The sequence below is a fragment of the Moschus berezovskii genome, chromosome 15 (assembly GCF_049115385.1).
Source record: "Moschus berezovskii isolate FMDL1 chromosome 15, NW_MosBer_1.0, whole genome shotgun sequence".
Classification (NCBI taxonomy): Eukaryota; Metazoa; Chordata; class Mammalia; order Artiodactyla; family Moschidae; genus Moschus; species Moschus berezovskii.
Window position 1 is genome coordinate 41762952 of NC_142474.1, and position 10360 is coordinate 41773311.

General features: G+C 47.5%; 1 long non-coding RNA gene across 3 annotated transcripts; it reads left to right on the top strand.

Annotated features, from left to right (window-relative positions):
- Window positions 1-10: 10 nt before the first annotated feature.
- On the top strand, window positions 11-10125 carry LOC129559397 (uncharacterized). Of its 3 annotated transcripts, XR_008686524.2 has the most exons (5): window positions 11-353; window positions 3769-3899; window positions 4705-4800; window positions 5279-5636; window positions 7642-10119. It is a non-coding gene; the product is annotated as an uncharacterized LOC129559397 (long non-coding RNA). The 3 variants fall into 3 exon arrangements; XR_008686525.2 differs by having other exon boundaries at window positions 11-4141; window positions 7642-10125; XR_008686523.2 differs by having other exon boundaries at window positions 11-3899; window positions 7642-10118.
- The last annotated feature ends 235 nt before the right edge of the window (window positions 10126-10360 follow it).

Genomic DNA, 10360 nt, shown 5'->3' on the forward strand with positions numbered 1-10360 from the left:
GCCGGAGGACTCAACTTCGGGCGGCGGCGGCGGCGGCGAAGCTGATGTAGGCGGTCTGCAGGCTACTCGGCGGTTCGCTCTTCTCGGGGACGCCTGTTGTGCCCACAGCCCGGGGAAGCGCGGCCCGAAGCGAAGGACGGTGTGTGGCGGCGCTGCGCGCAGCCTGGAGCTCCCGACCAAGAGGTGGACGACATTGGTCTGGACACCGTTCTAGCTCTCTGCGGGCTCTTTGGGACCCTGCTCCGAGCCTTACCCTCAGCCCGGTCACATCTTTGCCTTCCTGCGGGTAGAAGCCCTCTCCCGGAACCTGAGCGTGTGTGCCCCTCTGGAGGAGGGTCTTCAGTGATCCGCTGGTACGGAGCGCGCTCCTCGTTCTCTGAAGTTCTCTCTAAAAGTGCCTGGCGCCGCCTCGCGTAACGCGTGCTCCTGACGGTGGCCTTTCCTCAGAAAATATTTCCTCAGAAATGTTCGTGTCAAGCGACGAGGCGGGAAAAAAAAAAAAAGAAATGTTCATGTCCCGTTGTCCGCCAGAATCAGATCCCAACCCCTGGAAGCACCTGAGATCTTTCCGTGCGCCTCTCAGCGTGTTTATTCTTCCCGTCCATCCCTGTATTCTGTCCACAGCAAACGATGTGCTGCCTCCCGGCTGTGGACCGTGTGGTACCTTCCTTAGCTTGATCTGATCTGCACCCCACGTCCAACCAGCCCAGAGGGCCCCCTCATGTCTCTGTGGACGTCTCACCTCTTCCAGGCTCCACTCCCCGAGTAACTCCTCTGCTCCATCCCACGGACGTCACCCTGTCTCTTCCTTATGCCGCTACAGCGATTTATACCTCTGTGGGCTTCCCTCATAGCTCAGTTGTTAAAGAATTTGCCCGCAATGCAGGAGAACCCGGCTCGATCCCTGGGTTGGGAAGATCCCCTGGAGAAGGGAAAGGCTCCAGTATTCTGGCCTGGAGAATTCCACGGACTGTATAGTCCATGGGGGGTCTCAAAGAGTCGGACACGACTGAACGACTTTCACTTTCAAGCCTGTCACGTTCACGTGTGGTCTTAGAGAGGCTTCCTCCTTCATTTGAGCTATTAGAGCATGGCTGGAGGGCTGGTTGTCCTGTTTGTGCATTCTCCAATGGATATTATGATATTTTGTTGTTAAGTCGCTTCAGTCCTGTCCGACTCTTTGCGACGCTACGGACTATAGCTTGTCAGGCTCCTCTGTCCATGGGATTCTCCAGGCAAGAGTACTGGAGTGGGTTACCATGCCCTTCACCAGGGGGTCTTCCCCACCCAGGAATCAAACCTGCATCTCTTCTGTCTCCTGCATTGGCAGGCAGACCACCTTGGAGGCATGGTATTTTACATATATTAATAGGAGGTGATTACTGAATGAGTGTTGTGTGTAGTCTCAGGAGTGCCTTCTGAGGATGACACAGGGGGCAGCCCCGTGCTCTCAGAAAGGGTTTCCCAGTACCATTAGCCCACAGCCTGTTTTTCCCCAGCCTGTTTTTCGTTATACTTACCAGGTTCACGTCTCCAGGAAGCCTGAAGGTTGTGAGAATGTTCTACTTAACTTGTATGTCCTTTAGACCAGCCATTGGCAATATGCCAGAGGTGGAGAATTTAACCCATTTTTCAAATGTATTGAAGTTTAAAACCTTAGAGATTGAGGGCAAGACGGATATGTCAAGCCCCAGTACATTTCTCTTCCAAACCCAAAACATTTTGGAGGAAATTTCATGTCACGCTTGCTCCATTCTTTGCTTGGGGTCTTGTCTCTACCTTCAGAGAAATGTTCTGTTTTTAGTTGTAAACTTTGTTTTGGGTCAGTAAATCTACCCACTTAATTGAGATCTCTGATCGAATGGGGATGCTTGAGGGTTCCCTCCACTCTGCTTGAGAAGATTTTGGGAACATATCTCAGCTTATCCTTACCTCCTGAAATGTTAGAACAGTACTCTTTATCATCACTAGCAATGACATGATGGAGTTACTTTCAGTGACCTTGTCACGGCTCTCATTTTATTTCTTGTGGTATCTTTGTCTGGCTTCAGTATAAGGTTATGCTGGCCTCAGAATAAGTCTGCAAGTGCTCCCTCCTGTTCCGTTTTTTTTGAAGAGTTTGAGGGGATTGATACTAGTTCTTTAAATGTTCAGTAGACTTTTTCAGTGAAGCAATCTGTTTCTGGACTGTTCCTTTTTGGGAGGCTTTTGATGACTGATTCAGTCTCCTTACTCATTATTGGTCTGTTCAGATTTTCTGTATCTCCATGATTCAGTCTTGGTAGGTTGTGTGTTCTGAAGAATTCATTCATTTCTTCTAGGTTATCCATTTGATTGACCTGCAGTTGTTTGAATTATTCTTACAACCCTTCTTATTTCTGTGACATCAGTTGTAATGTTTCCTTTTCATTTCTGATTTCAGTTATTCAGATCTTCCCTTTTTCCATTATATATCTAAGAGTTGTCAGTTTTTTTTTAAAAAAGAAAACTCTTGGTTTTATTAATTTTTCCCCCTATTTTTCAGTTCTCTATTTCATTTATTTCTGCTTTATAGTCTTTATTATTTCCTCCCTCCTGCTAGCTTTGAATTTAGTTTGTTCTTTTTCTAGTTCTTTTAGGTGTAAAGTTAGCTTGCTGATGTGTGATCTTTCTTAATTTTTAAAAATAATTTTATTTATTTATGATTTGGCTGCACAGGGTCTTAGTTGCAGCATGTGGGATCTAGTTCCCTGACCAGGGATTGAACCCTGGCCCCCTTCATTGGAAGCTTGGAGTCTTAGCCACTGGACCACCAAGGAAGTCCCTGTGATCTTTCTTATTTTTTAATGTGTTTATAGCTATAAACTGTTAGCATTGCTTGCATTTCATCCCTTACATTTTGGTATATGTGTTTTTATTTGTCTCAAGATATTTTCTAATTTCTTTGTGATTTCCTTTTGACCCATTGGTTGCTTTAAAAATGTTTTTGTTTTTAATTTTCACATTTTTGAGTTTTCCAGTTTTATTTCTACTACTTTTTTCTTGTTTCATTCTTAGTGATTGAAAAACATACTTTCTATAATTTCAGTCTTTTAAAATGTGTTAAGACTTCTTTCATGGCCTTGCATGTGATCTGTCCTGGAGAATGTTCTGTGTGTACTCGCAAGGATTGTATATTGTTGGGTGGAATGTTCATTATATGTCTGTTAGGTCTGGTTGATCTAGTGTTATTTGTTCTATCCATTCTTGAAAGTGGAGTATTGAAGTCTCCTGTTATTATCCTGTTGTCTGTTTCTCTCTTCAGTTCTGTCAGTATCTGCTTCCTAGATTTAGGAGCTCTGTTGTCTGGTATGTGCATATTTATAACTGTTATATCTTCTTGGTGAATTGATCCTTTTATCATTTTATAATCTTCTCTGTTTCTTCTAAAATTTTTGACTTAAATTGTGTTTTGTTTAATGCTGTTATAGCCACAGCTCTCAAGTTGTTTAATTTTTTTTGAAACTCTGAGTCATTAGTATCCCAACAGGAACTGGACACTGTTTCAGATAGGCAAATTGAAGCACTAGCTCTCCACAGATTCTGTAACAAGTTGGTGTTGAAACCAAAAATGAACCCCCCCTTTCCCAGTTTCCAACTAAAATTTATGTAATGTTTCTGCCCTTTTCTCCAGCTTTTGAGTTGTGGGCTCTAGTTGTTTTTTAAACAAACTATCTGTATGTTTGTAGCCTGATCTGTGCTCTAATAGCCATTGCCTGCATGCTCTTTTGGATTTCTTAAACTGTCTAGTTCATTCCTTGGAAAAAGTTGTATCGCCAATACCTGATGAATGAAGAGCAAGCCATCAGCAGGGTGCATGGCATCCTGCTGAGGTATGGCATAGATTGGGAGTTGGACCTGTACGTGCTGAACCTCATCTGGTAAGTCACGGTCTCCTGGGAGGAAGTTGGTTTCTGAAGTCCTTTCCGAGATACCAGCATTTAATGGATCATCTTTCCCACGGACGCTGCTGTGAATGTCTTACAGCTACACAGCCACCACTAAGTGCTCCCTGAGTGTGGACCCTGGGTGGGCGTTGTGGAATCTGATGTAGCACCTCCTCCTCGCCGAGGCAGAGGCCTGTGTGTGCCAACACCTCCCTGACCTCTGCGCTGCCCCTGCTGTACGTGAAGAGTCTGTGGAGAGGGCTGGGGAGGTGTCACCTTTTCTCTTTGGAAGAATGTGTCTTGGTGGTCAAGTTTGGCTAAAAGTTATTTTAGATTTATTTTCAAAATCTTCCTTCAGTCTCTGCTTTGAAGCCTTAATCATTGTCATTGATCCCTTAGAGAAATAAAAGGCCACAGATTCTTTAATTTGGAAAGAATTTTAAAAAGCATTTTACTCAATTTCCCCTTCTGTTGAGCAGTCCCAACAGAGGATGGTCATCTAGCTTCTGAACACTGATCAGTAAGGATAGCTTTACAAGGCAGCCCACTGTATTGGTAAAAACTTGGGTTATATGAAAGGACCAGAGAAATGAAGGGCTTTATGGTGAAACACAGTGAGTTAATGAGAGGCTGGAAATAGTTCTCTGTGTTCTGCCTCCATCGTGTGGAATCAATCATCAGGGGTTCTTAAATGTTGTCTTGGAAGCCAGGAGCAACCCCAGCCTCATTTTGGTAGTTTATCACCTGATTTTTTCAGTATCTTGCTCTTTCCCTAATTTCTCTTCTGTAATGATTACAGCAAGAAAACTACCATCCAACTGACACATGAACAAACAGCTAATCCTAAGTCACGAAGTGGGGCCTCTCCAGGTGGTGAAAATAATGACGTTTGCAGGTAAGGGGCTGCCATTCCTGGAAGACTTCTTGTCACTGCATCCCCCTTCCTGCCATCTGCCAGAGTGTCTTTACCTTAATCTAGTATTGAATTGCTGCAATTAAATCATCCAAAAAGCAGTTGTTAAAGAATAATTCCTTTTTCTTACCAATCCAGGGAGCATCCACCCTGGATGGACAGATGGCCCATCTGGTGGGGTTGATCCGGCCTGTTACCTATCAACACGTCTGCTCAGACACGGATGGCTGTGGGGTGGCTGCTCATGTGACTTTCCTGTTCAGACAGTGTCAGGAGCTCCTGGGTTTCCATAAGGTGAAGCCTAGAAGGGCCTCTCACCTTCTGGTCTGAACATGCATCCCCAAATACAATGTCTAGTGTTCTGCCAGGGTTAGCTAGTTGTGTTGCCTGGCTCCTAAAGTGCTTGGTCACTCTTTATCTGAGCTTTGTTCATACTGCTTTCTCTCCCTGTGTGTTACAGGCACACGGCTGAGGAGCAGACTGAAGCCCAGGGAGGTCAAGGGGCCCCTTGCTGGAGCTGCCAGGGCCTCAACCCCAGCCCAGGTGGCTCTGCCTCCACTCTGCTGCTCCCTTCACCACCTGGCGTTTAGTTCCCATCAGTACTAAGAGCGTGCCACTGTCGGGTGCCTGGCTGGCAGCGAGATGAGCGTCGGCAGATCCTGATTAGGGCACCGTGGGAGTGTGTCTTCCTGGTCAGAGGTGACCCCCTTCCTCTTGGCGTCCCCACGCACCGGGAAGACCTCCACCCTGGTCACATATGCCAAGAAGTGGTCTCAGAGCAGATTTCCACATGTGACCTTCAACAAGAACATCATCAGGTAGCCGGAGCTCATCTTCCCAAGCCATGTCATGTGCAAGACATTCCACTCCGTGGCCTGTGGTCACATCCACTCTGTGCCTGCAATCACATCGGGCTCAAGTGACCTTCCTGGTGCCACTGTCACCGTTACATCCAGTTACTGATTTTCACAGGAGAGAACTTAGTGCCTAATCTCCCTTTATAGGCAGGGAATATAACAAAAGATTTAGTGATTTATACTTTTACCCCAGAGAGATACATTGTCACCCAGGGAGGCAGGCGCGTGTGTCTGGAGTTTAGGCACGGGTAGGACGATGTGTCTGCAGTCCGGGACACCAATGGCCTGGTTTACCCGTTCAGACTACTTGGAAGCAGGAGGGGAGAGGACAAGTCTAAGAGGCACTAGACCCAGGCTCCTGGGGCCTCTGAGCTGTGTTCCCTGGGATAGGAAGGCTTCAGGGAGCTTCAGGATCCCCAGGGATAAGAAGGTTTCAGGGAGCTTCGAGGTCCACCTGGGGCCTACTGGAGTCCTGTCTACACTGTGGAAGAGTGGTGTCTGTTGTGAGCCACTTTGTCTCCTGGGTTATTAGATGTGAATTTTGGAAAGCCAAATGGAGCCCTTTCCAGTCCCATGGGGCCTGGAAGCACTCAGCCCTTTAAGCCTTTTCCCTCACCTTGATGAGCCACTGTCAGGGACTTGGTGGTGTCATCAGAGAGATGGGGGCAGGGCCTGGGGGACACAAGTCCCATGTGGCCAGGAAGGCCCACCCTGTGCTCTCAGGACGTGCCTTTCAGATACCAGTTGAGAAAGAAGCTGCATCTCTTCAGGTCAACCCCCTTCATGGTCAACTGTTTCCTTGCTGAAGGGAAGGGTGGCTTCATTAGGGCCACACTTGTGTGTAACACTCTGGAGACCTTTCACCTTGGCCAATGAGGAGCTGATGATCGACCAAGTGCCCATCTGGTGCAAGAATAGCCGGGGGCGGCAAGTCATGGTGGAACACAGCAAAAAGTTGATGAGCCACTCAGTGCCCCTGAAGTCTGGGCTTGGGAGGATGAAGTCACGACCTGGGGCCCAAGTCTAAATTTTTGATATTAGGGGGAGGCTAGGTTTTAAGTGAGCTGGATGTGGGGCCGGATTAGGACGTCCATGCAAAAACGTACAGCCAGCAGCAGAGGGTCAGGGCTGGAGAGCTGTTGGTCAGGGGCAGTGGGATGAGAGTGGGTGAGACGTGGCTGTGCAGGACGGAGCAGGGACAGAAGCTCATATAGGTCAGGGCCTGACGGAGACAGGAGAGGAAACAGCAAAGCCCAGAAGCAGGTTGTTGGAGGTGACAGGAAACCAGCTTCCGGAAGGCGGGAGTGATCGCTCATTGAACTGAAAGCATCAGGAACAGGAGGGCCAAAGGACATCACCTGAATTGGCAGTTAGGTCCCTGTGAACTAGAGCAGCAGCTGGAAGCTGGTGGCAGGAACCGGCAGTGCTGATGAGCTGGGGACCAAGGGCAGGTCGGGATGAGAAAGGATGCTTGAGACCGAGGATGGTCAGGAGGGCTGCACTGCGGAAGAGCCAGGGAAGGACGAGGCTGGCTAGAAAGGGTGCTCAGTACAGCATCCAGGACACAGTCAGTGCTCAAGACCGCAGGGGTCATCCTCCACTCACTGACCGTATCAAGATCACACATGCCAGGGCTGTTCTGGGCCCTGTAGATACAGTGAGTGAGCAAGAGACACAGAAACCCGGGCTGAGGAGCTTACCTTCTAGCTGGGGAGACAAAGAGTAGACAAACAACTCAAGTGGTGTGGTGTATCCCTTAGCGGTCAGTGCTATGGAGAAAGCACAAACTAAGGGAAGAAGATAGAACGTTGAAGGAGGGAAAGGATTTTTAGATCATGTGGCCAGGGAAGGGCCCCATTCAGTGAAGACCCAAAGGAAGTGAGAAAAGTACCTGCAATAGGAAGTGAGGGGATCATGCTAATGATCACCACCGCTGTATTAGCATTCTCATGCGTCACTATTGCAGGAACAGGTGTCATTGTATCATCGCCCTGGATTTGCCGGTGAATGGTATCGTCATCACTGTCCTCTGGCTCCCCAGTGGTTTTGGCAGCACATCTGATGGCCTGGGTCCAGCTACAAGAGCCTCTCAGATGGAGAGCCGCGTCCTGGGGAAGCGAGTGCAACCCCACAGACGAGCGTCACAGTGCGTGTGTACACCAGGTCCACAGCTCGGACAGGAAGGCACCTGCGAGCAGTCACTGCGGAGGAAAAGCTACATCATGTGTGCACCGAGGGGAGACGGGCAGCACCCGGTGGGTCTCCCTGTCCCACCTGCAAGTAGGGGTCCTCCTCATAGGCCACGCTCAGACCCAGAGTAAGTGACGCAGAGACACCGCCGGGGCAACAGGAAAGGTGCCAGCAGCTCGAGGAGGTGCAGGTGGAGAGTGTGTGACTCAGAGGTCACAGTCGTGTTTCTGTTGTCATTGTGTTAGTTGCTCAGTTGTGTTGGACTCTGTGTGACCCCATGGACTATCCCGCCAGGTTCCTCTGTCCATGGATTTCCCAGGGTTGCCATTTCCTTCTCCGTGGGATCTTCCACACCCAGGGATCAAAGCCATGTTTCCTGCGTTGGCAGGCAGGTTCTTTACCACTGAGCCACCTGGGAAGCCCATCGTGTTTCTACCAGAGCATTTATCTGGTTGTTAGGGGTAAAAACCTGCCAGTGCTGTCTGGAAATAGTGAAGAATTCAACATTCTTGCCACGTCTGTTAAGTTCCCACCAGATTACTCTGAAGGAGGGGACTGAGTTGCTTGTGATTGACACATAACATTTTTCTTTAACAGATTGGCTGGGATTGATAATTATTTTTTTCATTAAAAAAAAGAAAAAGATTCCAAATGCTGAAGGACTTACTCTGTCTTCAATCTAAGTTGCTACAGAATTTCTTAAAGTTACGATGTCAAGTGTCTCATTTATTGGAGAGTCACAAATCACTTTCCTGGGCTGGTGGGACAGGACAGTCGAACTGTGGCTTCAAGAACAAACACCATCCTTCAAACAAGGTTATTAAAAAGGTTTGAAAATATCTTTGATGTATTTTTATATGCATTTATTCTCCAAAGTAAGCCAATACAGAACTTGGCACTTAAAAATAATAACCTTAGGATTAAAACATTATAGTCCAAAGTTTTAACATTAAACATTAAATGTTTACTTAAATGCTTTAATGCACATTAAATGTTTTAATGTTTAACATTAAGAAGCAGAGGTTAGAATATAGAAGTGTTTCCATTAACTGCTTGTAAAGAAAGAAAATGAAAGTGAAGTCGTTCAGTCGTATCTGATTCTTTGCGACCCCTTGGACTGTAGCCCATCAGGGTCCTCCATCCATGGGATTCTCCAGGCAAGAGTACTAGAGTGGGTTGCCATTTCCTTTTCCAGGGGATATTCCCGACCCAGGGATCGAACCCAGTTGTCCCGCATTATAGGCAGACGTTTTACCATCTGAGCCATCAGGGAAGTCATGTCTATGTAAATATTCCAGCATTTCCTCCCTGGCTTTGAAACCAAAAGCTAAACCACTGTTGGCCAATGAAGAGCCTGTGAAAGAAGAAAGTAAACAGGCCAGTCATGTTTTGTGGCTCAAGGCAAAGGAAAGTTGCTACATTCTAAATGTTATTACCATGGCCTTGCCACAGGCGATTTATTACAAAACATCTCGCACACATATAACAGTCTGCACACTGCATTTTCTTCTTTCAAAAAACTATTTTATTTTTTGGCTGTACCTCGAGGCATGTGGGGATCTTATTTCCCCAACCAGGGATTGAACCTTGGCCCCTGCAGTGGAAGTGCAGGCTTAACTTCTGAACCACCAGGGAAGTCCCCACCCTGTATTTTCATGCTTCTCTAAGGATTTCAGATGCTAACTTCATCCCCATTATCGACTCCACTTGAAGGTAAAAGTGAATCAGAGACCCTGAAAAGAGTCTGACTGTGCAATGGGCTATCATCAAGCCAGGAAGCCAGCCGCCTCATCCCGGGTGGCAGGGGGCGGTCCTCCACCTGAGGGGGCGTACAGAAAACACTGGCTCCTGGCCTGTTTTACCACACCTGCTGGTGACTGAAGCAGCAGCACACGCGTTCCCATGGATTCACTGTCTACCTCCGGAAACGCCCTCAGCCGTCATGCCGTGGTCGAAGCACTGAAGGACATCGGGGCTCCATGTGAGATGCTGAGCCAGGGTACCCATGATGTCCAGAGTCCTGGAGCCCGGAGCTCAGGAGGAACTGTACACAGGCCGCCTGCTGCCCTGCGCAGGCCAGGTGCAGGGCTGGGTGGGGACAGAAGACCCAGCTCAGGGCATCACCCATAGCAGTACTGACGGGGGAGCCCGGTGCCCCTGACAGAAACTCGGGTTCCTTCAGCTGCACAGATTTCATAGTCTTGTATTCATTCCTATGACTTTGTCTTTTCTGGATTTGAACATTTTTCCTTTTACCCTGATTTGGTCAAAAATGGTTTTAAAAGTAATAGAATCAATTGGGGAGGATTTGAGAGATTTATCTAAAACACAGAAGTCAGTAAATGAGAAACAGGAGACTTTAAATGATACAGAAGACATTTTCAAAATTTTGTGAATTCTCTTGTGTAAGTAGAAAATACCATGATGAGTCAGAAAGATGTAACGAAAGAAAAACTGCTGACACAGCTTCCATTCTGGTTGGAAACTGACACTGA